The sequence below is a fragment of the Nycticebus coucang genome, chromosome 2 (assembly GCF_027406575.1).
Source record: "Nycticebus coucang isolate mNycCou1 chromosome 2, mNycCou1.pri, whole genome shotgun sequence".
NCBI classification, from domain to species: domain Eukaryota; kingdom Metazoa; phylum Chordata; class Mammalia; order Primates; family Lorisidae; genus Nycticebus; species Nycticebus coucang.
The window spans coordinates 147,148,224-147,175,807 of NC_069781.1; the positions used below are offsets into that span (position 1 = coordinate 147,148,224).

General features: G+C 47.0%; 1 protein-coding gene and 1 non-coding gene across 4 annotated transcripts in view; one reads left to right on the forward strand and one right to left on the reverse strand.

The window, feature by feature from the left end:
- SIAH1 (siah E3 ubiquitin protein ligase 1) overlaps window positions 1–27,584 on the reverse strand; it is a 68,385-nt gene that overhangs the window by 39,534 nt on the left and 1,267 nt on the right. Inside the window, exon 1 of one of the 3 annotated variants that reach the window (XM_053582112.1) lies at window positions 3,215–3,404. The exons of 1 other annotated variant lie outside the window; for it this stretch is intronic. The gene's annotated coding sequence lies outside the window, so the exon portion shown is untranslated. Of the gene's footprint in view, window positions 1–2,748; window positions 2,903–3,214; window positions 3,405–27,584 lie in introns of those variants that run through there. One more of the 3 variants, XM_053582114.1, reaches the window with a different exon arrangement.
- Window positions 5,983–6,083, forward strand: LOC128580375 (small nucleolar RNA U13). Its single transcript, XR_008378667.1, has one exon. It is a non-coding gene; the product is annotated as a small nucleolar RNA U13 (small nucleolar RNA).

The window sequence follows — 27,584 nt, forward strand, 5'->3', positions numbered from 1 at the left end:
CCAGTTTAGAGAAAACATATTAAGATGTAAACTGGATTACACTGGTTTTGGAATTTGTACTTTGTAGAATGCTTATCCTGAAAAGTTTACAGTTCCATAGCTATTAATTACACTATTTCAGTTTAAAATGCTAAACTTCACTTGGAAAGATGCCAATAGAAGTCATTTAAACTAATTCTATAAGATATCTTAAAAAAAAAAAAAAAAACATAAGGGCAAAAATTGTTTTGTTTTGAGACAGAGTCTCACTTTGTAGTCCTCTAGTAGGGTCACAGCTCCCAGCAACCTCAAACTCTTGGGCTCAAGTGATTCACTTGCCTCAGCCTCCCAAGTACCTGGGACCATAGGCGCCCACCACAAAGCCCAACTATTTTTTAGAGACAAGGTCTCGCTCTGGCTTAGGATGGTCTCCAGCTGGTGAGCTTAGGCAATCCACCCACCCTGGACTCCCAAGAGCTAGGATAACAGGCATGAGCCACCGTGCCCAGCCTGGCAATAATACTAGATAGAATCTGCAACTAACCATTTCAGACTACAAATGTCTATAGATATATATTTTTGAGAGAGAGTCTCATTTTGTCACCTTTGGTACAGTGCGACAGTGTCACAGCTCCCAACAACCTCAAACTCTTGGATTCAAGTGATTCTCTTGCCTCAGCCTCCCAAGTAGCTGGAACTACAGGTGCCCCACCACAATGCCCGGCTATTTTCAGAGATGAGGTCTCATGCTGGCTCAGGCTGTGAGCTCAAGGCAATCCACCCACCTCAGCCTCCCAAGTGCTGGGATTATAGGTGTGAGCCACCATGTCTGGCCCTATATATTTATTTAAATCTCTAGACTGAAAAATTACACAACCAATTTTTGTAACCCATGTTGGGTCTCAAAATCTACCAATCACGAAGTTCTAAACAGAGCCACTATCCCCCAGATAAAAAATGACATTACATTACACTGCTGCTCCTCATTCAGTAACTTCTACAGAGCTGGTGACACCATAGATATCTACCATTCAAAGGTATTCACTATCCCCCTTTCCCAGTTAATACAAGTCCCTGAAAGTGAACTGATGGCCCCAGCACAGTTGCTCACACCTTTAATCTCAACAGTTTGGGAGCCTGAGGCTGGAGGATGGCTTGAGGCCAAGAGTTTGGGACCAGTCTGGGGACACTTTCTACAAAAAAACTGGAAAACTAGCTAGGTATAGTGGCGTGGGCCTGTAGTCTCAGCTACACAGAAGGCTGAAGCAGGATGATCTCTTGAGCCCAGAAGTTCCACAGTACAGGGAGTGAGGGACAGAGGACAGAGTGAAAAAATAACTAAGAAAAAAGTAACCTGAACCATAAATCTAAACGCATTAAAAGATATCACTTTAATCTATTTGATTTTTTTTAATTCTATACCACACAAGAGCTACCCATTCAAATGCCCTATCACTTAAATTTCCAAAATGCCATCACTTCAGAAAGCCTGCCAATTTATCTATAAACTCTTCTCCTTTTTAACAAAATGCACTAAAAGAAAACGCCACACTAAAGATTTATAATGTGATTTCACAAATTCTGGCCTTTGTACTTCCAAAATTACCCCATAAGCTTAGTTATTAAACACGTGCTTTAGCAGTAAACACATACTACGCTTGAAGCACTTAATACCACCACCACCACTGCTCTAAGCCCTTTAATTGTAATCACTTCAATTCTCACAACAAAGCGGCCCCCATGGCTCAGTGGGTAGAGCGGAGGCACCATATACCCAGGGTGGCAGGTTCAAACCCGGCCCCGGCCAAACTGTAACTATTAATAGCCGGGCGTTGTGGCGAGCACCTGTAGTCCCAGCTACTCCGGAGGTTGAGGCAAGAGAATCGCCTAAGGAGTTGGAGGTTGCTGTGAACTGTAACGCCACAACACTCTACCTTAATAAAGGGAGACTCTGTCTCAAAAAAAAAAAAACAAAACAAAAATCTCACAACAGGGTTTGAGGTAGGCACTGTCATTTACACCCATTCTGTAAACAAGGAAAACGAAGCACAGACAGGGTAAGTGTCTCGCCCAAAGTCACAAACCAGAGGGGCACCGTCCGGCTCCAGAGCCCATACTCTTGAGTCTCACACACTTAACTGCTAAACAGAGTTAGCAATAGACCCTGGACAGCCGCTTATCAAGAAAAGGTAAACGTGCAACTGTGAGGAGCGGGCGGTCATTACCACTGTCCTATACCCATGTACGCAGTTTCTGTGACTTTGACAAAGCAGCTACACAGTCTTTTTTTCCGAACAAACTGGACTTTTCTAAATGTCAGAGCAAGTCATTTTAATCTATTTGATTTTTTTCTACGTCAAAAAATTTTAAATTCTCTTCTTTCCAACAACAAGACGGCAAAGAAAACCCTAGCGAATCGCTGTGACCCACGTTATCCACACTCCTAAGTTATCGAGCTGGGAGAGTCAAGAAAGGTCCCCAAACTACCCAGCAAATGAAGCCCAGGAAATGCCAGGCTTATAATAAAAAGCTAAAGCTTCCCTGGCAAGCCGCTCACGCGCTCTGCTCTCCAACGACATAAACAAGGGAGGAGGCTGCCTTCTTCCCCCTGCACAATGAAGCCGCAGGCCGGACCAGAGCGCGGCACCGTCGCCGACCGCTGCGGCCGGGGTCCGGGGCAGCGAGCGGCGGCCCAGGACGGACGGCCCCGTGCGGCCGGCGCTCCGGGACGCCGCGGGGAGGGCCGGCCGCTGCCCGCACTCAGCTGACCTCCGCCATGTTGGCCGCACACCCCGGGACCCTCCAACAAAGCCCGGCACCAGGACGCCGGCGCGCCCCGCGCCTCTCCCGGCCCGGCCCGCCTCCGGGGCGTGCGGGGGCCGGGCCGCCGCCGAGGCCCTTCCTCCGCCCTAGGCCGCGCCGCCCGGGGCCGACGCCCCCCGCCGCCGCAGGCCGCCGGGCCCGGGGCGCCAGGGGCGGGGGCGAGTCACTCGCGGCGGCGGCGGCGGCGGCGGGCAGGGGAGGAGAGGGGAGGGGCGGGGGGCGGCGCTCGGCCGGGCGGCGGGGCTCTGGCCCAGACAAAGGCGCCACCACGGCGGGGCTGCCGGCGCCCGGGCCCCGGCTCCACCCGGCCAGCCGGCCGCACTCCCCTCCCGCCGCCATTACCCAGTCCGCCACCCTCCTCTCGCGGAGCCCTTCGCCGCCGGCTCCTCCCTCCAGGCCGGGCCCCACTTACCTGTGGGCGGAGAGCGCGCCTCAGACCCCGGTCCTGGTTCAAACGCGCTCCGTCTCCAACCCCCGCCGCCGCGGGCAGCGCCACCGCCTCTTCCCGGTGTCGAGACCGACCGGACACTCTGGGCCGCCGCCGCCGCTGCTCGAGAGCGCGCCCCGCAACGGCCGCCCGGCTCCCCCCTGGCCGCCGCTGCCGCCGTTTCGCGCGTTCTCGAGCCCGCCGCGCGCTCCCGCTAAATACCACACACTGCGGCGGCGGCCATGAGGAGGCGCGGCCCCGCGCGCCCGGCGTTCGGAGGGGGCGGGGCTTCGCACGGGCGCGCAGGCGCACAAGCCCCGGTGCGGCCGGCGGTGGTCCGCGTGGGCATCGTCGTGCGGGTGTCGGGAGTTGGCTGTTGGCGCTGTGGTTGCTCCTGTTCCGCGGTGGCCGTTGCTGCGTCCGCGCGCCTCACGCCCAGTAAACGCGGGCGCGTCACGCTCCTTCCTGAGACCTGTCCTGCCCGCGGGAAACAAGCGCTTGCCTGCTGGGTCAAGGGCGCCCCTGATGGGGCTTTGTTCCCGGCTGCGCGGCCACCCGGCACCTCCGGGACTGCGAGCCGCGGGCTGGCCTCCGCCCCCTCCAGCCCCTGGCCGGGCTGTGCTTGTTAGGAGCGGCCCCCACTGTTCGCTGCTCGCGCGGCGCCTACGCAGGCCCTTCCGGCTGCTGCGGGCCGTCGGCTGGGGGCCCAGCCTCTGTGTGGGGTCGAGCCGCTGTTCAGCAAAAGCGGGAAGAGTTTTCTGCTGAAAAGAGGTGATGGAAAGCATTCCTTGCCCTCTTCACTCATCTACTAAGTCCCCGTTTAGGGACTGTGCATTGCAGTTTTTAAAAGAAAGGAAAGCGTCATTTATAATTCTTTGATGGGTGCAATGAGCAAACTCCAGTGTCTGAGATATTTACAGACATTTCCACGTACCATCTATAAACGCTTTTTAGTGAACAAAAAAACGTACTTCTCCTGAGGGACTTAAATATTCTCCTTCTAAAGCCAAGGAATGGTTTCCCCCCACTCTCTCCGACCTCCCCCTACTGAGAACGCCGGTTTCTGCGCGCAAGCTACAAGGTTATAGTAGTCTCCGCAAATTCTGTTCTCAACCTGATGCTTTGCTTATTATGCCTGCTCTCTTCCTCTGGGACCATTAGCAGATCCAAATCGTATTTCTTGTGGTTGGGAAAGTTTAAAAAAAAAACACGTGTTCTTTAGCCACAAACATCGTGTACTACCAACATGCTAGTCCCCAAAATCCAAAAGTCAAAGAATTAGGATGAGTTATATATAGATCCATGCAGTTATTGATGATGCTATCATTCCTTTCTTCAACAGATATTTACAAAGGGATTCTAAGATGTTCTGTCCTATACACTGTGCTTGGTCATGGAGCTTACCAAGTGAGGAAGACATTTATGTATTCATTTACTCAAAAAATGCCAAGGCATCACGCTAGGTTCTGGCAATACAAAGCAGCTATCCCTTCACTCAAAAGTATATGCAGTACAGCCTAGTGGGGGAAACAGTTTCATAAATAAATGTATCACTACAGCTGTGAAAAAATTGCCTAGTATTAAGGAGGTATAATAGGACAGGTGACTGAATGAAGAACTGAGGATTATAAGGAATTAACTGGGTCAGCAAAGATAGTGGATAAGCTAAATAAGGAGCAAAGCATTTCAGAGGAAAACTTGGCATGGTAAGAAGCCTATCCAAGTCCAGGAACTGAAAAAAAAATAACCATTGTGGGGCAGCGCCTGTGGCTCAGTGGGTAGGGCACCAGCACCAGCACCATGTACTGAGGGTAGCGGGTTCAAACCTGCCCAGAGCCAAACTGCAACAAAAAAAAATAGCTGCATTGTAGCAGCGCCAGTAGTCCCAGCTACTCTGAGGCTCAGGCAAGAGAATCGCCTATGCCCAGGAGTTGGAGGTTGCTGTGAGCTGTGTGAGGCCACGGCACTCTACCAAGAGCGATAAAGTGAGACGCTGTCTCTACAAAAAAAAAAAAAAAAAAAAATTCACCATTGTGGATTTTCTTTCTTTTGAGACAAGAGTCACATGGCCTCAGCCCAGCTCACAGCAACCTCAAACTCGTGAACTCAAGCAGTTCCCCTGCCTCAGCCTCCCAAGTAGTTGTGATTACAGGGGCCTGAAACAATGCCTAGCTAATTTTCCTATTTTAGTAGAGACAGTGTCTCACTCGTGCTTAGGCTGGTAAACTCCTGAGCTCAAGTATTCCACCTGCCTCAGCTTTCCAGAGTGCTGGGATTACAGGCGTGAGCCACAGCACCCAGACCCTCTTGAGGATCTCTTGAGCCCAAGAGTTTGAGGTTGCTGTCAGGTATGATGACACCACAGCACTCTACCCAGGGCCACAGACTCTGTCTCAAAAAAAAAAAAGTTAAAAAAAAAAAAAAAGTTGATATGGCTGGGCCAAATGGCGCACACCTGTACTCCCAACACTTTGGGAGGCTAAAGTGGGAGGATTGCTTGAGGACAGGGGTTTAAGACCACCCCCAGCAACAGTGAGATCCTTAAAGCTTAGTGGGAGACTGAAGCAGGAGGATCGCTTGCATCCAGGAGTTGGAGGCTGCAGTGAGCTATGGTGATGCCACTGGGTGACATCTGGGTGCCACTGATTTCCAGCCTGGGTGACAGCGTAAGACCCTGTCTCCAAAAATCAAACAAGAAAATATGTAGGGTTCACATGAAGCTAACACATAACACTTAGAAATGTGTAGACTTGATTCTCTTGTAACTTCTGAGAGTGATGGTGACTTTTCACACTTGTGTGAGAGATGTACCTCCCTCAAACCTTGTTATAATGTGGGCATTACCTGTCTAATGTTAAAGGGAAAAAAAAAAAAACCAAAAGTGTAGATAAATTTAACATTTAGTAGCATGGCATTTTACCAGAGTTGGGTTCTAAAGCCTACTCATAAAGCAGATTAAAAAAAGCGTAATCAATGGGTGGTGCCTGTGGCTCAAAGGAATAGGGCACCAGCCCCTCCCCACTGGAGGTGGCAGGTTTAAACCTGATCCCAGGGCCCCCCCAAAAAAAGCATAATCAAGGCTCGGCGCCCGTAGCTAAGTGGCTAGGAGCGCTGGCCACATACACCAGATCTGGCCAGTTCAAATTCAGCCCGGGCCTGCCAAACAACAATGACAACTACAACCAAAAAATAGCCAGGTGTTGTGGCAGGCGCCTGTAGACCCAGCTACTTGTGAGGCTGAGGCAAGAGAATCACTTAAGCCCAGGAGTTTGAGTTTGCTGTGAGCTATGGTGCCACAGCACTCTACTGAGGGTGACAAAATGAAACTCCATCTCAAAAAAAAAAAGATAATTTTGTAATCAAAATTATCCTTGAAAATCTTTTCAATTGCCCCTTAATTACAGTATGCATAATTTTGTTGATACAGTCCCACAGTGGGCATGTATGTACTAATTCCCAGCATACGATGAAAGTTTATATATACAAAACACAAGTTTACGGTATTCCTAATTATACTACTTAAACTGCAATTTTCCTTTCACAGTTTTGAGAAGGAATAACTTCTCTGCATGTGGAAAGGTGGGTAAACTTCAGCTGACTGAATTTTCTGTTTTCACAGGCATGCACAGGGCAGAGCCATGCAGCTGTGACTGCAGCTGTGACCTGGGCAGTGAAGGATGTGGGTGTCCCATCCTGGCCCTGTAAGGCTGTGGGGGAAGAGCTGCTCTGGGGTGAGATGTGGTATTGCCTGCTCCACGGAGTCCCTTGGGCCTCTCTGCAAACAGCATAATGAACGTAGGCCAAAGAGAACTTGCCAACAGGGGCAAGCAAAGTTCTCACCACCCTGCCTTGCCAAAGTCAGATTTTGTCCCCTCACACCCGTATTCCCTTTTTCTAGCCAATCAGCATATTGTCCGTCTGAAAATGACAGTGTCTCTCTGGCTCACTGCAGGCAGTCTAGAAGTTAACGTTATAAATAGTAGATTCTTCCAAATTGCAGGGGTGCCTAGGACAGAGTGTTCCCAGAAGATGCCTGTGGCGGGCCTTGGTCTCTTGAGTGCTGGAGCCTTGTGGGCAGCCACCTAGAAACAGCCTCTGCAATGCTTGGTCCAGCCTTGGTTTTTATTTTATTAATCAATTAATTCATTGGTGCTTTGTGCCTGCTGTCTTCTAGAACAGTCGAAATTAACTTCACCTCCCTTTTCTCACTTCTTTTTTTTTTTTTTTGCAGTTTTTGGCTGGGGCTGGGTTTGAACCCACCACCTCCAGTATATGGGGCCCAGCACCCTACTCCTTTGAGCCACAGGCGCTGTCCTCTCGCTTCCTTTTTAATATAAAACCAATTCAATCAGATTAAGTTCATCTTATACAATGTTAACTAGTTTTTGGAAGGGCTTGATCTGATTGGGTTAATTCTGCTGATACACATAGGTGGGACCTGATCATCACTATCCTAAATTTAATTTACCTTCCATTTGGAGGAAAATGACCCCACTGTGAGGGATAACGAAATATCCTTTTCTGAATAGAGAGGGAGCTCTGTTTGCTTCCATGACAATTAATCTACAGAAAAGCATTTTGTAGACTGTAAAGCCAACCGAAATAATGCTCTAATTCAGGGGTCCTCAAACTACGGCCCGCGGGCCACATGAGGCGATGTGATTGTATTTTTCTTGTTTTGTTTTTTTACTTCAAAATAAGATATTTTGCAGATATTATGCAGTATGCATAGGAATTTGTTCAGTTGTTTTTTTTTTTTTTTAAACTATGGTCTGGCCCTCCAATGGTCTGAGGGACAATGAACTGGCCCCCTGTTTAAAAAGTTTGAGGATCCCTGCAAAATTGATGGGATTTCAGGATGAGTGACAAGGATCCTTAGGCTGCATAGGGCTAGGGAGTCTTCCTGATCCTCTCAAATTACATCAAGTGGCAATTACCTCTACCCCAATGGACTCCAACTGCTAGTCCTATAGCTGACTCCTCTTGATGTGGCAGTGAGAGGAATGACTGTACTTTCCTCTGATGGTTGAGCACTGATGATAGTGTCTTCACGTTGGAGTTTTACATGACTTCATATTAACTTGACGTTTAACACAGGTCAGATACCAGCTCATTGGCCTCTTCTCAAAAAGAGCTAGTTGTTGGCCAGGCACAGTGGCTCATGCCTATAATCCTAGCACCCAGGGAGGCTGAGGCAGGTGGATTGCTTCAGCTCAGGAGTTGCAGACTAGCCTGAGCCAGAGCAGGACCCCATCTCTGCTAAAAATAGAAAAAAATAGAAAAACTAGCTGGGTGTTGTGGTGGGCTAATGTAGTCCCAGCTACTTGGGAGGCTGAGGCAAGAGGATCACTTGAGCCCAGGAATTTGAGATTGCTGTGAGCTATGATGATGCCACTGCACTCTGCTCAGGGCACAGAGAGAGACTCAGGAAGGAAGGGAGGGAGGCTAAAGAATAAAATTTTAATTTCATTTAACTTTAAATTATTTAAGTTTAAATAGTCGTAGGTGGCTAGTAGTTCCTACATCAGATGGTGTGTTTCATGGCCTACTCCTTTGCAATATTCAGGTCTCAGCTCTCAATCACCTTTTCAGAAGGGGCAACCTGTGGTTGGGCAGAAGAATGACTCCCAAAAATATCTATATGTTAATCCCTAGAACCTGTAAATATGTTATCTTACATGACAAAAGGAAATTAATGTTGCAGATGGAATTAAATTGCCAATCAGCTGACTGTGAAGAACAAGACCTCATCTGTACTAAAAATAGAAAAATAAGCTCTCCTTCTCTGGTGGCTGAGTGTGCCGGGTTTGGCTCGCCATGCGTAGAAATGGCTGAGCAGTTTGACAAGGAGGTGAAGTACTATACACCTGGCTGATCCTGCACCACAAGGTGTACGATTTGACTAAGTTTCTGGAAGAGCATCCTGGTGGGGAAGAAGTGCTGAGGGAGTAAACTCGAGGGGATGCTACCGAGAACTTTGAGGATGTCGGACACTCTACGGACGCTTGGGAGTTGTCCAAAACATACATCATTGGGGAGCTTCATCTAGATGACAGATCAAAGTTAAGCAAGCCTTCGGAAACTCTTTTTTTTTTTTTTTGAGACAGTCTCACTGTACCGCCCTCGGTAGAGTGCCATGACATCACACGGCTCACAGCAACCTCTAACTCTTGGGTTTATGCGATTCTTTTGCCTCAGCCTCCTGAGCAGCTGGGACTACAGGCGCCTGCCACAACGCCCGGCTATTTTTTTGTTGCAGTTTGGCCGGAGCTGGGTTTGAACCCGCCACCCTCGGCATATGAGGCCAGCGCCCTACTCACTGAGCCACAAACTCTTATTACTACTGTCGACTCTAATTCCAGCTGGTGGACCAACTGGGTGATCCCTGCCATCTCAGCGCTGGTGATAGCCCTGATGTATCGCCTCTACATGGCAGAAGACTAAACACTGTCTCAGAAGTTAGCGCAAGAAATGACTGCTCTGGACAAGAAGAAAAGCCAATGTTAACTACTTCAACTGACAGAAAACGTCCCCTGAGACAATAATTCACTACGTCTGTTAACTTTTCCTCCTGCGTTAGAAACAGAACTATCCTATCCTTTCTACTCTTGAACTTCCCAAGTGTGCCTTTTTATTCATCAACTTTATTTTGATGTTTCTCTACAATGTAATTTACTTATTACAAGTATGATCTTTTAAAAATATATCTGGATTTTAAATTTTTAAATAAAAAAAATAGAAAAATAAGCCAAACATTATGGCAGGTGCCTGTAATCCCAGCTACTTGGGAGACTGAGGGGAGGCTGAGGCAAGAGAATCACTTGAGCCCATGAGTGTGAAGTTGCTGTGAGCGATAGTGAGACTCTGTCTCAAAAAATGAATTAATTGATTAATGAAATAAAAACCCAAACAAGCTATTTGTTCCATCACACCTGGTGAAAGTTTATTAAGGGATGAAGTAGGAACAAGTGGAATAAATAGAAAGCGTTTTGCTCCTTCTTTGCTCCTTTTATACCGCAGTTTTGTTTTGTTTTGTTTTGTTTTTTTGAGACAGTCTCAAGCTGTCGCCCTGGGTAGAGTGCTGTAGTGTCAGACAGCTTACAGCAACCTCCAACTTGGGCTCAAGCACTCCTCTTGCCTCAGTTTTTCCACTGTTTAGGAAAGACAGGGTCTCACTTTTGCTCAGGCTAGTCTCGAACTCGTGAGCTCAAGCAATCTACCTGCCTTGGCCTCCCAGAGGGCTAGGATTATAGGCATGAGGCACCACGCCCAGCCTACCACAGTTTTTAAAAATTAAAATTATAATTAAAAAGTAAGTGTTTTGCAATGGTCTGTGATTTTTAACAATCAAACCACATTTTAAAAATTAGGTATAGGGCGGTGCCTGTGGCTCAAAGGAGTAGGCCGCTGGCCCAATATACCAGAGGTGGTGGGTTCAAACCTGGCCCAGCCAAAAATAAATAAATAAATACGTTATTTTAAAAAAATAAATAAATAAAAATTAGGTATAGGGGCTCGACACCTGTGGCTCAAGTAGCTAAGGTGCCAGCCACATACACCTGAGCTGGCAGGTTCGAATCCAGCTCTGGCCCGCCAAACAACAATGATGGCTGCAACCAAATAATAGCCGGGCATTGTGGTGGGTGCCTGTACTCCCAGCTACTTGGGAGGTGGAAGCAAGAGAATCGCTTGAGCCCAGGAGTTAGTTGGAAGTTGCTATGAGCTGTGATGCCACAGCACTCTACCCAGGGTGACAGCTTAAGGCTCTGTCTCAAAAAAAAATTAAAAAATTAGGTACAGGCATGGCGCCTATTAATCAGTGATTAGTGCACTGGCCATATACACCTGGGCCGGTGAGTTCGAACCCTGCCCTGGCCTGCCAAACAGCAATGACAACTACAACAAAAAAATAGCTGGGTGTTGTGGGGGGCACCTGTAGTCCTACCTACCTGGGAGGCTGAGGCAAGAGAATTGCATAAGCCAAAAGTTTGAGGTTGCTGTGAGCTGTGATGGTACAGCACTCTACTCTACCAAGGGAGACATAGTGAAACTTTGTCTCAAAAAAAAAAAAAAAGATGGGCGGCACCTGTGGCTCAGTGAGTAGGGCACCGGCCCCATGTACCGAGGGTGGTGGGTTCAAACCCAGCTCCAGCCAAACTGCAACAAAAAAATAGCTGGGCATTGTGGTGGGCGCCTGTAGTCCCAGCTGCTCGGGAGGCTGAGGCAAGAGAATCACATAAGCCCAAGAGCTGGAGGTTGCTGTGAGCCGTGTGATGCCACGGCACTCTACCGAGGGCAGTAAAGTGAGACTCTGTCTCTACAAAAAAAAAAAAAAAAGATTACAGGCATGAGCCCCCAGGCTTGGCCTCAGAATTAAGCCTTTTTTAAAATTAAGTATTTGTTGAGCTCCTGTTACGTGCTGAGTAGATAAAGCTCCTTGAAGGCAGGGTTGTCATAGTCACCAGGACATTTCTCTCTAGGCCTAGTAGAGTACCCGACACACACAGAGCCCTCAACATTGTTGTTGAACGAAGAACTATGTTTATTATTATTATTATTTTGTTGTTGTTGAGACAGAGTTCTCTGCCTGAGCAGAGTGCAATGGCATCGTAGCTCACTGCAACCTCAGACTCGGGCTGTGGGCATCCTGCTGCCTCGCCTCCTAAACCACTGGGATTACAAGCACTCGCTGTGGCACCCAGCTGGGATTTTCCATTTTTTTCATGAGTCAGGGTTTCATTCTCGTTCAGACAAGCCTCGAAGTCCTGAACTCAAGCAATCATCCCACCTCAGCCTCCCACAGTGCAGGGATTACAGGCATGAGCCACTGCGCCTGGCCAAATGAAGAACAATTACATCAGCACCAGCTCCTTAAAAACTATGACTATCTAAGGAATCCATTTATAACTTCTATGTTAAAAAATATATATTTGAACGCATGGAGCTGAACTCTTTACCATGTTTCCATTCTTCCCAAAGTATCTCAGAGAAACTGGCATTTATTGAATTCCTAACACATGCTCAAGTTTACAGGTTACTTAACACTAACAAATAGATGAAGTGAGCACTGGTGTACTCATTTTACAGATGTGGAAACTGATAACTCGGAGAAGATAAGTAACTTTTCCAAGGGCACATACTAATAAGAAGAGGCCTAGCTCCAAAGTGTTTGCTCTTTGCTCAATGCCTGTGTCTGTCTTTCAGTTAAGAACATTGACCTGGGCGGCGCCTGTGGCTCAAGGAGTAGGGCGCCAGTCCCATAAGCCGGAGGTGGCAGGTTCAAACCTAGCCCCGGCCAAAAAAAAAAAAAAAAGAACATTGACCTAAGAATTTACATGTGAATTTTCTAGGGGTCTCAGGTCCTTTGTAAGAATATTTATTTATTTATTTATTATTAAATCATAGCTGTGTACATTAATATGATCATGGGGCACCACACACTGGTTTTATAGACCGTTTGACATATTTTCATCACACTGGTTAACATAGCCTTCCTGGCATTTTCTTAGTTATTAAGACATTTATATTCTACATTTACTAAGTTTCACATGTACCCTTGTAAGATGCACCACAGCTGTAATCCCACCAATCACCCTCCCTCCACCCATCCTCCTGCCTCCCGACCCCTCCTCTCTCCTCCCCCTATTCTTAAGTTATAAGTGGATTATAGCTTTCATATGAAAGCCATAAATTAGTTTCATAGTAGGGCTGAGTACATTGGATACTTTTTCTTCCATTCTTGAGATACTTTACTAAGAAGAATATGTTCCAGCTCCATCCATGTAAATATGAAAGAGGTAAAGTTTCCATCTTTCTTTAAGCCTGTATAATATTCCATGGTGTACATATACCACAATTTATTAATCCATTCGTGGATCGATGGGCACTTGGGCTTTTTCCATGACTTATCAATTATGAATTGGGCTGCAATAAACATTCTGGTACAAATATCTTTGTTATAATGTGATTTTTGGTCTTCTGGGTATATACCTAGTAAAGGAATTATAGGATTGAATGGCAGATTTTAGATCTCTAAGTGTTCTCCAGACATCTTTCCAAAAGGGATGTATTAATTTGCATTCCCACCAGCAGTGTAGAAGTGTTCCCTTTTCGGGCGGCGCCTGTGGCTCAGTTGGTAAAGCGCGGGCCCCATATACCAAGGGTGGCGGGTTCACCCCGGCCCCGGCTAAACTGCAACCAAAAAATAGCTGGGCGTTGTGGCGGGTGCCTGTAGTCCCAGCTACTCGGGAGGCTGAAGCAAGGGAATCCCTTAAGCCCAGGAGTTGGAGGTTGCTGTGAGCTGTGATGCCATAGCACTCTACCGAGGGCCATAAAGTGAGACCCTGTCTCTACAAAAAAAAAGAAGAAGTGTTCCCTTTTCTCCACATCCATGCCAACATCTCTGGTCTTGGGATTTTCTGGTAAGAATTTTTAAATTTAGGATTTTCATTTTAATAATTTTAGTTTTCTTTTTATTTTTTGCAGTTTTTGGCTGGGGCTGGGTTTGAACCACCACCTCCGGCATATGGGGCCAGCACCCTACTTCTTTGAGCCACAGGCACCACCTCATTTTAATAATTTTAGAAGAACTGGGTGGCACCTGTGGCTCAGTGAGTAGGGCACCAGCCCCATATATCGAGGTGGCAGGTTCAAACGGGGCCCCAGCCAAAATGAAACAACAACAAAAAAATAGCTGGGGTCCTTTCCATGGTACCTCAGCTCTTGGGAATTTGTAAACGTGAAATCCTGTAGTTCTATAGAGATTGGAATAGCATTTCCCGCTTGATTCAAATTGGCCAATGAGAAGGGTACCTGTGGGTTGGAACTTTCTGACTGTTGATAAAAAGGGAAAGACCAAGCCAGTCAGGAAGCGCAGCCATTTGGAATTCTTCTATTCCATAAGCTCCCGGCTGGCAAATAAAGCCCTTTTTCTTTTTTAACTTTTTTTTTTTTTTGTAGAGACAGAGTCTCACTTTATGGCCCTCAGTAGAGTGCCGTGGCCTCACACAGCTCACAGCAACCTCCAACTCCTAGGCTTAAGTGATTCTCTTGCCTCAGCCTCCTGAGTAGCTGGGACTACAGGTGCCCACCACAACGCCCAGCTATTTTTTTTTTGGTTGCAGTTTGGCCGAGGCCGGGTTTGAACCCGCCACCCTCCGTATATGGGGCTGGCGCCCTACCGACTGAGCCACAGGCGCTGCCCCCTTTTTCTTATTAAAAAAAAACAAAATAGCTGGCATTGTGGTGGGCATCTGTAGTCCCAGCTACTTGGGAGGCTGAGGCAAGAGAATTGTCTAAACCCAGGAGTTGGAGGTTGCTGTGAACTGTTACGCCACGGCACTCTACCAAGGGCAACAAAATGAGACTCTGCCTCTAAAAATAATAATAATAATAATAATAATTTTAAAAGAATGAATGAGAGTATATTTTACATTATCTAAATGACTATAGTTGTACACAGAATATACAGTTGCAGACTGTATATTCATTTAAAAATTAAGGTGTGGCCGGGCGTGGTGGCTCAAACTGTTAATCCTAGCATTCTGGGAGGCGGAGGCATGAGGATCACTTGAGTTCACAAATTCCAGACCAGCTGAGCAAGAGTTAGACCTGTCTCTTCTCAAAATAGAAAAACTAGCCTGGTGTTATGACAGGTGCCTGTAGTGCCAGCTATTCGGAAGGCTGAAGTAAGAGGATCAGTGGAGCTCAGGATTTTGTTGCTGTGAGCTATGACATCACAGCACTCTACTCAGGGCAATAGAGTGAGACTCTGTCTCTAAAAAAGTAAATATTAGAGTATAATTGCCACACAGAATGCTGTGGTGACCACTGAAATCACTACAGGTTCAATTGTTTTGTTTTGGTTTTTTTTGTAGAGACAGAGTCTCACTGTACCGCCCTCGGGTAGAGTGCCATGACGTCACATGGCTCACAGCAACCTCCAACTCTTGGGCTTACGTAATTCTCTTGCCTCAGCCTCGCGAGCAGCTGGGACTACAGGCGCCCGCCACAACGCCCGGCTATTTTTTTTGTTGCAGTTTGGCCGGGGCTGGGTTTGAACCCGCCACCCTCGGCATATGGGGCCAGCACCCTACTCACTGAGCCACAGGAGCCGCCAGGTTCAATTGTTAAAAGGCTTGTTTCTGACAAAAGATCCTAGGGAGGGGGGATCTAGTGAAGGAAAGGCAGAATGATCTTATCGGAATTATTATTATTATTATTATTATTATGACAGAGTTAAATGTTTTGTCACCCTGGGTAGAGTGCCGTGGCATCACAGCTCACAGCAACCTCAAACTCCTGGGCCCAAGTGATTCTCTTGCCTCAGCCTCCCAAGTAGCTGGGACTACAGGAGCAAGCCACAATTGCCCGGCTATTTTTTTTTTTTTCTTGTCTCACTGTACCACCCTTGGGTAGAGTGCCATGACTTCACACGGCTCATAGCAACCGCCAGCTCTTGGGCTTACGCGATTCTCTTGCCTCAGCTTCCCAAGCAGCTGGGACCACAGGTGCCTGCCACAATACCCGGCTATTTTTTTGTTGCAGTTTGGCTGGGGCTGGGCTTGAACCCGCCACCCTCGGCATATATGGGGCCAGCGCCCTATTCACTGAGCCACAGGCACTGCCCTATGCCCGACTATTTTTAATTGTGGTTGTTTAGCTGGCCAGGGCTGGGTTCGAAACTGCCACCTTTGGTGTATGTGTCTGGCGCCATAACCACTATACTACAGGTCCCCGGCCTTATCTGGATTATTTTTAGCCATCCACACTGTGTTATTTTTACCATTTAAAATAAAGACAATAAAGTCCTCCAGGGCATAAACAAAGTCCTTGTGATCTTTGAATAAGAATGGCTCAGAAGGGCGGCACCTGTGGCTCAAGGAGTAGGGCGCTGGTCCCATATGCCAGAGGTGGCGGGTTCAAACCTGGCCCTGGCCAAAAACCACAAAAAAAAAAAAAAAAAAAAGAATGGCTCAGAAGCCACACTTTTCTAGTTCTAGGTTTGACTACACAATTAATGACCCTAGGCAAGTCATTTAACACTTCCTGCCTCAGTTTCCTTATCTGTAGTAACAGACTCAGATAAGTGTGAGTGAAGATTAAGTGAGTTAATACATGAAGCATTTAAAATAGGGCCTGGCTTATGTAAATAGAAAAAAAGGCAAAGGGGTTAGAAATGAAAACTGTGGTATATATAATAATGCTCCCCTCCCAAAATGTCACAACCTAACCCCCAGGGCCTGAAAGTAAGTTACCCTAAACAGCAAATGGATTTTGTAGATGTGATTGAGTTGAGGATTTTGAGATTAAGACTGGACTGTCTGTGGGGGACCAATGTAAACACAGGGGTCTTTGTAAGAAAGGGATGGGTGGGAGGGTCAGAGAGCTAGGAGCTGTGACACCTACAACAGAGGCCAGTGAGACCCAGGAAGGGGGCACAGGCTGAGGGGCACAGGCAGCCTCTGTAAAGCCAACAAGGCAAGGAAGCAGGGTCTTCCTGGAGCACCCGGGAGCCAGCTCTGCGCACACCTGGAGCTTTAGCCCTGTAAGACTGATTTTAGACTTCTGGCCTCCAGAACTATTATATAAAACATTTATGGTTTCTTAAGCTGTTAAATCTGCAGGAATTTGTTGCAATGGTAATAGCGTTAAGTCCTCAATGTAGGCTGGGAGGGTCCTAGTGAGGGTCCACTGTGGATAGCATGCTATCCACAACATGCTTTGAAATAGCACAGAACATTCGGAAATAAAGCAGCGATGATCCTCAGCAAATCTGTCAACAGGGAGGAGGCCAAGTGTCTGTCTGCATCATTTAGCTTTATTCAGGCAGAAGAGGCCATCAGAGCTGGTTGAACTTCATGTTTACATGTACACAATCTCACTTGTAGTCCCTTGATCCTATTGAAAGAAAGCAAATGCCTGTCTGTTAGTGTTTCAATGAAGCCACCCCTACGCAGTTAACCAATTGATTCTTTGTCTCTTTAGTAGGCAAAGAGAATTGAATTAACTTCTCCAGTTCATTGGGGTTTTTTTATTTCTTTTTTTTTTTTTTTTTGAGACAGAGCCTCAAGTTGTTGCCCTGGGTAGTAGAGTACTGTGACATCATAGCTCACAGCAACCTCCTTCCTGGGCCCAAGCGATTCCCTTGCCTCAGCCTCCCAAATAGCTTGGAATATAAGCGCCCGCCACAAAGCCTGGTCATTTTTTGGTTGCAGTTGTCATTGCTGTTTGGCAGGCCTGTGCTAGATTCGAACCCACTAGCTCTGGTGTATGTGGCTGGTGCCTTAGCTGTTTGAGCTACAGGCAACGAGCCTCCAGTTCATTTCTCACTTGAGAGAAACACTGATTAACCCAGCCGACTTTCCAGCATGTGTACTGTGTATGTGTATTCACAGGTGCATTTTGTTATCTTTCTCTTAATAAAAAACACAGCTCCCAGCTTGGCGCCTGTGGCTCATGCGGCTAGGGCACCAGCCAAACACACCTGAGCTGGCAGGTTCGAATCCAGCCTAGGTCGCCAAACAACAATGACGGCTGCAACCAAAAAATAGCTGGGCAATGTGGCAAGCAACTGTAGTCCCAGCTACTTGGGAAGTGGAGGCAAGAGAATGGCTTGAGACCAGGAGTTGGAGGTTGCTGTGAGCTGTAACACCATGGCACTCTACCCAGGGCGACAGCTTGAGGCTCTGTCTCAAAAAAAAAAAGAAAAAAAAAATACCACAGCTCCCAAAAATATTCTGAAATTAGTGCTCAGGCTTACAATATTAGAGCTCTAATGAGCCAAGAATTCTATTTTTTCCTTATTACACAGAACAACAATTTTTTTTGCAGTTTTTGGCTGGGGATGGGTTTGTAATCCACCACCTCCAGCATATGGGGCTGGCACCCTACCCCTTTGAGCCACAGGCGCCACCAATAATTTTGTTTTTTTGAGACAGAGTCTCACTTTGTCACCCTTGGAAGAGTGCCATGGCATCACAGCTCACAGCAATCTCCCTTAGGAGATTCTCTTCCCTCAGCCTCCCGAGTAGCTGGGACCACAGGCGCCTGCCACAACACCCAGCTATTTTTTTGTTGCAGTTTGGCCGGGGCTGGGTTTGAACCCGCCACCCTCGGTATATGGGGCCGGCGCCCTACTCACTGAGCCACAGGCGCCACCCCAAAACAATAATTCTTAACAGCTTACATTTTCAAAGCACTTCACAAGCATTTAATTAATCCTCTCTACTGCTGATATTCAGAGAAGGAAACTGATATTCAGAATATCTCATCAAGACATCCTTTGATTTGGCAAGACTTCTTCTGGCTTTGAAAAACAGCATCTGTACCAGTAAAGGTATTTGGGCCACTGTTGCTTAATCTGTCCTTCTTACCTAATGAAACCTGGTAATCGGAGCAGTTTAAACTGCCGTCTCATCAGAGCTTAGATGAGGCAGAGAGCTGCTTTGAGCCTGGAAGAGAAATGGCAACGATTCCCTCAGAGAAATGACAAAGCTGTGAGATGAGGCTAGTATTTAAGGCCTGTCTCCAATTGCATCAGAGCCTGATTCACTCTGCGGAACTGGGGCGCGATGTGTATCACGAGGCCTTTCTCAGAACCCTGCTCTCCTGAGGCCCAAAGAGAATCAGCAGTTGAATTTCACCAAGCGTGGGAAGCTCTAGGAAGTCCTACTTTTCTTTCTAATCCAGCCGTTATCAACCTATGGGTCGCAACCCCTTTTTAACAATGAAAATACATTGTGGCATTAGCAAGGTTGAGAACCACCGTTCTAATCAGACCTGCTTCCTGCAGAAAGTACAAGTTAGATAGACCAGCCATGCCACCTGGAGAACCAGGCCGATTCTTCTCCTGCTGTGCCCCCAACACCTCTATCCAGACCTGCTCTTTTCACCGCAATTTCTTCTCTCCCCACTCCATCATATGGGTAACATAGGGGCCACAATAACAAAAACTTCATTTTCAATTCCGAGAAGTAAAATTTGAGAGATGCTGGGCGGCGCCTGTGGCTCAGTGAGTAGGGCGCTGGCCCCATATACGGAGGGTGACAGGTTCAAACCAGGCCCCGGACGAACTGAAACAAAAAATAGCAGGGCACTGTGGCAGGCGCCTGTCGTCCCAGCTACTCAGGAGGCTGAGGCAAGAGAATCGCCTAAGCCCAAGAGCTGGAGGTTGCTGTGAGTTGTGACGCCACCATACTCTACAGAGAGCAATAAAGTGAGAGACTCTGTCTCTACAAAAAAAAAAAAAAAAAATTGAGAGATGCTTTCTGAGGCTTACTCTGTGCCTGGCACCATGGGATCCTGAGTGACATAAGGCCTCAGACCTCAAGAAGCTTGGTTTTAAGTAAGATTTTTAGCCAAATAGCTATAATACAAGGACATTAATGGAGGTGCCAACAACCTATTGCTGAGAGAATGGGAGAAGGGACAGAGCAGGGAAATAACATCTGTGGGTGGTACAGAAGAATCATTGGAGAGTTTCTAACACAGGAGGCATTTTAATATGGCCCTTAAAGGGATGTGCTTTTTTTTTTTTTTGGACCAAAGTGCAGGGGCATCCTCATAGCTCACAGCAGCCTCAAATGCCTCCTTCCTTAATCTCCTAAATAGCTTGTAGCCTGCTACCATACCAGGCTAATTTTTCAATTTTTTTGTGGAGACAGGTTCTCGCTTTTGCTCAGGCTAGTCTTGAACTCCTTTTTTTTTTTTGAGACAGAGCCTCAAGCTGTCCCCCTGGGTAGAGTGCTGTAGCATCACAGCTCACAGCAACCTCCAATTCCTGGGCTCAAGCAATTCTCCTGCCTCTGCCTCCCAAGTAGCTGGGACTACAGGCACCCGCCACAACACCCGGCTATTTTTTATTTTTTTGGTTGCAGCCATCATTGTTGTTTGGTGGCCCAGGCTGGATTCAAACCTGCCAGCTCAGGTTTATGGGGCTGGCGCCTTAGCCACTTAAGCCACAGGCTCTGAACCTTGCCTGGCTATTTTTTTTTTTTTCTAGTTTTTTTTTTTTTTTTGGCCGGGGCTAGGTTTGAACTCGCCACCTCCGGCATATGGGACCGGCACCCTACTCCTTGAGCCAGAGGCGCCGCCCATGCCTGGCTATTTTTAAGAGACAGGTCTTACTCTTGCTCAGGCTGATCTCAACCTGTGAGTTCAGGCAATCCACCCTCCTCGGCCTCCCAAGTGCTGGGATTACAGGTGTGAGCCACCATGCCCAGCAAATTTTAAATTTTTAAATGGTTAGAAAAAGTAAAAAGAATAATATTTCATGACACATGAAAAGTATAAGAAATGCAAATGTTGGTGTCCATTAATAAAGTTTTACTGGGGCACAGCCATACCCATTCATTTACATGTTGCCTGGCTGCTAACAGCAGAGGTGAATATTGTGACATAAACCATATGCCCTACCTCAGTTAAACATTTACTATCTGGCCCTTTACAGAAGAAGTTTGCCAACCTGTGACATAGAGTAAATACATTAACATATGCATCTGGAATCCTTTCATTTATCATAAATGAAAAGTACCTGGAGAAAATAACTTTAAAGTACCAGTAATCACAGATGAGCACACTCGAGTGTCCCTGGGGAAGGGCTGAGTCGCTGAGTGATTCAGTAGCTGGCACCTCTTGCTAAGTGCCTTTATATGGGATGACAATGAAAGCACGGTGCCTCGGGGAAGTTCACAGCTTCCTGTGAACAAGGATAAGTACTTTACATATGTTATCGCAGATGGGAGATAATAACTCTCTTTTGTAAATAAGAAAACAGAGGTTCATAGAAATGAGGCAAGTTGCTCTTTGCCGGGGGTCACACCAGTAGTAAGTGACGCACCCAGGATTTCATCTTAGGTCTTGGGATTTCAAGGCTGTCGCAGGTTAAACATTAAACCACTATCATCTCACGTACTGTGAGACCTGGGGTGCCAGGCTGAAAAGTCCATTCCTAAATCTGTCTCCAGGAAGAGCCGTTGAAAGTTTTTGAGCAGGGAGGTTAACAGACTGAGAACCCAGCTGAACGAGGATTAATCTGGACTTGCTAGGCAGGAAGAGTGGACCAGTGCCCTGGTCAAAGAAAGGAGTAGGAGACTCCTGGGCTCCATCAGTGAAGCTGTGGCGGCGGTAAAATCCAAAGAGCTGATTGGCAAAATGGATGTGTGAGGTAACGCCAAGGTGGGGAAGGGTCAGAACACCCAAGAAAGAGCTCGGTGACCAGGGGATGGTGAGCAGATTGGGGAAGGGGTTAAATTTAGATGTGACATGCTGAGCAGTCTCTGGGGTCTCCAGATGGAGGAGGAAATTCGAGAATGGCACTTGAGAAAATAGTAATCTTAGAAGTGGCATCTTCCTGAAGGGGATGTTAAAATCATAGGTACTGCCCCTGAATGTTTTAATTTTTTAAAAAAGATAATTCCGGGCGGCGCCTGTGGCTCAGCGGGTGGGGCGCCGGCCCCATATGCCGAGGGTGGTGGGTTCAAACCCAGCCCGTGCCAAACTGCAACAAAAAAATAGCCGGGCGTTGTGGCGGGCGCCTGTGGTCCCAGCTGCTCAGGAGGCTGAGGCAGGAGAATCGCCTAAGCCCAAGAGTTGGAGGTTGCTGTGAGCTGTGTGATGCCATGGAACTCTACTGAGGGCGATAAGGTGAGACTCTGTCTCTACAAAAAATAAAAAAGATAATTCCAAAAAATTAATATTTCAGGCTCGGCACCCTTAGCACAATGGTTACAGCATCAGCCGCATACACTGAGGCTGGCAGGTTCGAGCCCTGCCTGGGCCAGCTAAAGAACAGTGACAACGGGAACAAAAAAATTGCCGAGCGTTTTGGCAAGTGCCTGTAGTCCCAGCTACTCGGGAGTCTGAGGCCAGAGAATCGCATAAGCCCAAGAGTTTGAGGTTGCTGTGAGCTGTGACACGATAGCACTCTACCAAGAGCCACATAGTGAGACTCTGTCTCAAAAAATAAAATTCGTATTTCATATAATTAGAAAAGGCTTGTTTTGGAAGAAATATGGCTGGAGATTAACCTGAAAGAGCATACCAAAAAGAAAAGTCAGAATCTCAAACCTAAACTTGAAATCCATGCATGAGTTTGTAACATCCAAAACTTTTTTTTTTTTTTGCAGTTTTTATGGTTTTATTTAAACACAAATAAAATGTGCACCTGAGCTGTTCATTTGTTTTCTTCGCTGTGCAGCCTGGCATTGGGATTGGCGACTCTGATGGCCAGCCGGGGTGCTCTTCCCACAGGCCTTTGCGGTCCTTAGAGGACAGGCGAGCGGTCTCTGCACAGTAGGATTTGTTGCACAGCAGCACTTCCAGCTCCTTGTGTCATGGAGGAGGAACTTCAGAAACCACTGGGCAGCACACGCTTTGTTTCCTTGCTGCTCCCGTAACCAACGTTGGGCATCAAGATCTGGCTGTTGGAGTGGCGACTGTGGCTCTGTGGGTAGGGCGCTGGCCCCATATACTGAGGGTGGTGGGTTTGAATCCGGCCCCGGCCAAACTGCAATAAAAAAGAAAAGTAGCTGGGCGTTGTGCAGGCGCCTATAGTCCCAGCTACTTGGGAGGCTGAGGAAAGAGAATTGCCTAAGCCCAAGAGCTGGAGGTTGCTGTGAGCTGTGACGGGATAGTACTCTACTGAGGGCATCAAAGTGAGACTCTTTTTCTCTCTCAGAGTAGCTGGAACCAAAGGCGCCCGCCACAACACCCACCTGGCTATTTTTAGAAACGAAGTCTCCCTCCAGTCCAGGCAGGTCTCTAACCCATGGGCTCAGGAAATCCACCTGCCTCAGCCTCCCAGAGTGCTGGAATTACAGGCGTGAGGCGTCACGTCTGGACCAACATCCAAGATTATAAAAAATGGTCACCTTTTAAAAAATCATAGAAGCCACTGAAATTTTCAAGGGCAAGAGTGTACAGAGCAAGGAAAGGGCCTTAAGGAACATCTATGTTCGAAAGCCTAAAGTAGATGAAGAGTCAGCAGAGGAGGGAGTTCCCCAGGGAGCCAGATCACAGAACTAGATGGACAAGTAGGAGGTGGAAGAACTTGTGAGAATGCTGGCATCTGGCCAATAGCAGGTGCATAGGTCAGGCCTGTAATCCAGCACTCTGAGACGCCGGAGACTCTGAGAGGCACTCCTGATAAGCTCGAGCTCAGGAGTTCCAGACCAACCTGAACAAAGCAACACCCCATCTGTAGCTGGTCACTGTTGTGGGTCCAAGTAGTCCCAGCTACTTGGGAGGCTGAGGCAAGAGGATTGCTTCAGCCCACCAATTTGAGTTTGAGGTTGCTGTGAGCTAGGCTGACGCCGCAGCATTCTAGCCTGGGCAACAGAGTAAGACTCCGTCCCCCGCCCACCAAAAAAAAATAGACATCGATATTTGGAACTGAATAGAAAACCATGAGATGAAGCTAACTTCTTACAACCACCTGATCTTTAATAAACTAAACAAGAACATACTTTTTTTTTTTTTTTTTTTTTTGTGGTTTTTGGCCGGGGCTAGGTTTGAACCCGCCACCTCCAGCATATGGGACCGGTGCCCTACTCCTTGAGCCACAGGCACCGCCCAAGAACATACTTTTTAATAACTTTAGTAAACTAAACAAGAACAAACTCTTTTTCTGGGAGAAAGAATCCCTATTCAATAAATGGTGCTGGGAGGACTGGATAACCACATGTAAAAAACTGAAACTGGACACACTTCTCATTACTTACAAAAACTGATTCAAGATGGATAAAAGATCTAAATCTAAGGCATGAAATAATAAAAATCCTTGAAGAAGGGCGGCGCCTGTGGCTGAGTGAGTAGGGTGCGGCCCCATATACCGGGGGTGGTGGGTTCAAACCCTGCCCCAGCCGAACTGCAACAACAACAAAAAATAGCCAGGCGTTGTGGCAGGTGCTTGTAGTCCCAGCTACTTGGGAGGCTGAGGCAAGAGAATCGCCTAAGCCCAGGAGTTGGAGGTTGCTGTGAGCTGTGATGCCACAGCACTCTACTAAGGGTGACAAAATGAGACTCTGTCTCTTAAAAAAAAAAAAAAGGCCATTTGCCATTTGCACTACCACAGCTCAATTTATAATCACCAATATGTGGAAACAACCTAACTGCCTACCAACCCATTAACAAGCTGTGGTATATGTATACCATAAAAGATGGAGACTTTACTTTTTTTTTTTTTTAGACAGTCTCCCTTTGTCACCCTTGGTAGAGTGCTATGGTGTTATAGCTCACAGCAATCTCAAATTCTTGAGCTCCGGCGATTGATTCTCTTGCCTCAGCCTCCCAAGTAGCTGGGATTACAGGTGCCCACCACAACACCTGGCTGTTTTTTTTTTTTTGAAGAATTAGATCAGTTTTATACAAGAGTTTTTAAAAACACCTGGCTGTTTTTAGGAGATGAGGTCTTGCTCTGGCTCAGACTGGTCTCCAACTTGTGAGCTCAGGCAAACCACCTGCCTCGGCCTTTCTAGAGTGCAAGGATTACAGGCATGAGCCACTACGCCTACTTTACATCTTTTGTATTAATCTGCATTGAAGTGGAACACATTCTTCTTAGTAAAACATCACATGAAGTAACAAGAATCTAATGTATTCAATTCTAATATGAAGGCAGTAGATGAACTAATACAACGGGGAGAGAGGATTAAGGGAGAGAGCTGAGGGGGTTGGGGGGTCATGGTGTATGGCTTATGTCTTGGGGGCGGGACACAATTATAAGAGGGACTTTACCTAACAAATGCAATCAGTGTAACCTAATTCTTTGTACCCTCAATGAATCCCAAACAATAAAACAAAAATAAAATTTAGCTGGGCATGGTGGCTCATGCCTGTAAATCCTAGCACTCTGGGAGGCTGAGGAGAGTGGATTGCCTGTGTTCAGGAGTTCGAGACCAGCCTGAGCAAGAGTAAGACCCTGTCTCTAAAAATAGCTGGGTGTTGTGGTGGGTGCCAGTAGTCCCATCTACTTGGGAGGCTGAGGCAAGAGAATCGTTTGACCCCAAGAGTTTGAGGTTGCTGTGAGCTATAATGCCACAGCATTCTATCAACAGCTACAAAGTGAGACTCTATCTCAAAAATAAAATAAAATAAAGTAAAATTGAAATATATATAAAAAAAATAAAGAAACCTCAGGGACTCCTTTGCACTTTATCACCCATTTATCCAGCACATACAGTCCAGCGCCTATTTTGTCCTGGCATTGGCAAAACAGCATCAAGCAAGACACAGCTGTTCTCTGCAGTTTGCTGTTAACAGGGAAAGGCAGTGATGGTGCGGGCAAGCACATATGTAAGACAATTTCAGGCAACAATAAGTGTTTTGGAAAAAATAAAATAAGGAGACTCACTGCAAGAGTAAGACCTTGGGTAGGAAGTAAGCCACAAGGCTGTCCCCAACACTGTGAGACCCTGCTGGGAGGATAGGTGGCGGCGCAGGCCTAGGCCTAAACATTTTTAAAAGTACAAATCAATAGACTGTTAAAGAAAAATGTTCTATTCTCCTACTTTGACAAACAACACCTTCATCAAAACCTGGAAGACTAACTTTGAATCTAAAATGCACAGACTTCCCAGAGTTTCACCTGAAATGGCAGCACCAGTGTATTGGGCCCAGCCTGCCCCTTGGCCTTCCTTCCGAGCAGCTTTTCTTCCTTCCCCTACCCCACACTGTTCTGTTCCATACTCAAGGGGCAAACGTGCCCATGTGGACACTGAAGCCCAGTGTCCCAGCTCTGGCCTCACCCTCCTCTCACGCAGATGTCCCTTGGTACATTTCCCATCAGACCTAAGGGGGCATTCATCCAAGGCTTGCCCACACTCTGGAAGGCAGATGAGGGAGGAGGTGCATATGGGCCCCCAAAGCAGGGATCCCTGGGTCCCAGACTGCTGAAGTGTAGTCTAGAAGGGGCACCCACCCGGATACCTCTCCATGGACTCTGAGAATCCTCACTCCTTAAAGGCACTGTAGGGGAGGGCCAGAGCTGTCTAGGGTGGTATATTAGTTTTCTATTGTTGCAGAAACAAATTACCCCAACCTGATGGCTTAAAAAATTTGTCATGTACACAAATGTATAAAGGTGTGTGGGTCCAAAGTCTAGTGTCAGTCTCACGGAACTAAAATCATGACACTAAAATCATGTGTCGACAGTCTGTGTTCTCTTCTGGAAGCTTGAGGGGAGAATCCCTTTCCTCAGTCATTCTGGTTGTTGGCAGAATTCAGATCCTTGCCGTTGTAGGACTGAGGTTCCAACTTCCTTGCTGCCGTCAGCTGATGGCCATTCCCAACTTACAGAGGTCACTTGCACTACGTGGCTTGTGGCTATGCCCTCCAACTTCATAGTCAACAATGGTGGGTGAGTCCCACCATTTTCTTCCTTTTTTTTTTTTTGAGACAGTCTTACTTTGTCAACTCTCACTCACAGCAACCAAGCCATCCTCTTGCTTCAGCCTCCCCAGTAGCTAGTACTACAGGCCCCAGCCACAACACCTAGCTATTTTTTTTAGAGACGGGGTATCACTTTGGTTCAGGCTGGTCTCAAACTCCTGAGCTGAACTCAAGCAATCCACCTGCCTCAGCCTCCCAGGGTGTTAGGATTACAGGCATGAGCCACTTCACCTGACCTGTTTCTACTTTAGGAACTCATAGGATTAGATTGAGCCCATTCATAAAATCCAGGATAACCACCCCATTTCAAGGTGAGCTGATTGGCAATTTAATTCCATCTGCAACTTAATGTCCTTTTGTCATGTAACACAGCATATTTACAGGTTCTGGGGATTAACAAACAGAAGATCTCTGGGAGTCATTGTTCTTCCCACCACTGGTTGTTCCCTTTGAGGAGGGGATTGTGAGCTGAGACCTGAATATTGCAAAGGAGCAGGCCAGGAGCCACACCATGCAACATAGGAACCACTAGCCACCTGTGACTATTTAAACACAATTAAAATTTCATTCTTTAGTCACACTAGCCACATTTCTTTAATCTTTTTTTTTTTTTGCAGTTTTTGGCCAGGGTCAGGTTTGAACCTGCCACTTCCAGCATATGGCACCCTACTCCTTTGAGCCACAGGTGCCGCCCACACTAGCCACATTTCTTTCTCCTTCCTTCCTTCCTTCCTTCCTCCCTCCCTCCTTTCTTTCCTTTCTCTTTCTTTTCTTTCTCCCTTTCTCTTTCTTCCTTTCTGTTTTCTTTTTTGAGACAGAGTCTCACTGTAACCTGAACAAAGTACAGTGGCATCATCGCAGCTCACAGCAATCTCAAATTCCTGGGCTCAAGTGATCCTCTTGCCTCAGCCTCCCAAGTAGCTGGGACTGACTACATGGGCCCACCACAACACTTAGCTAGATTATC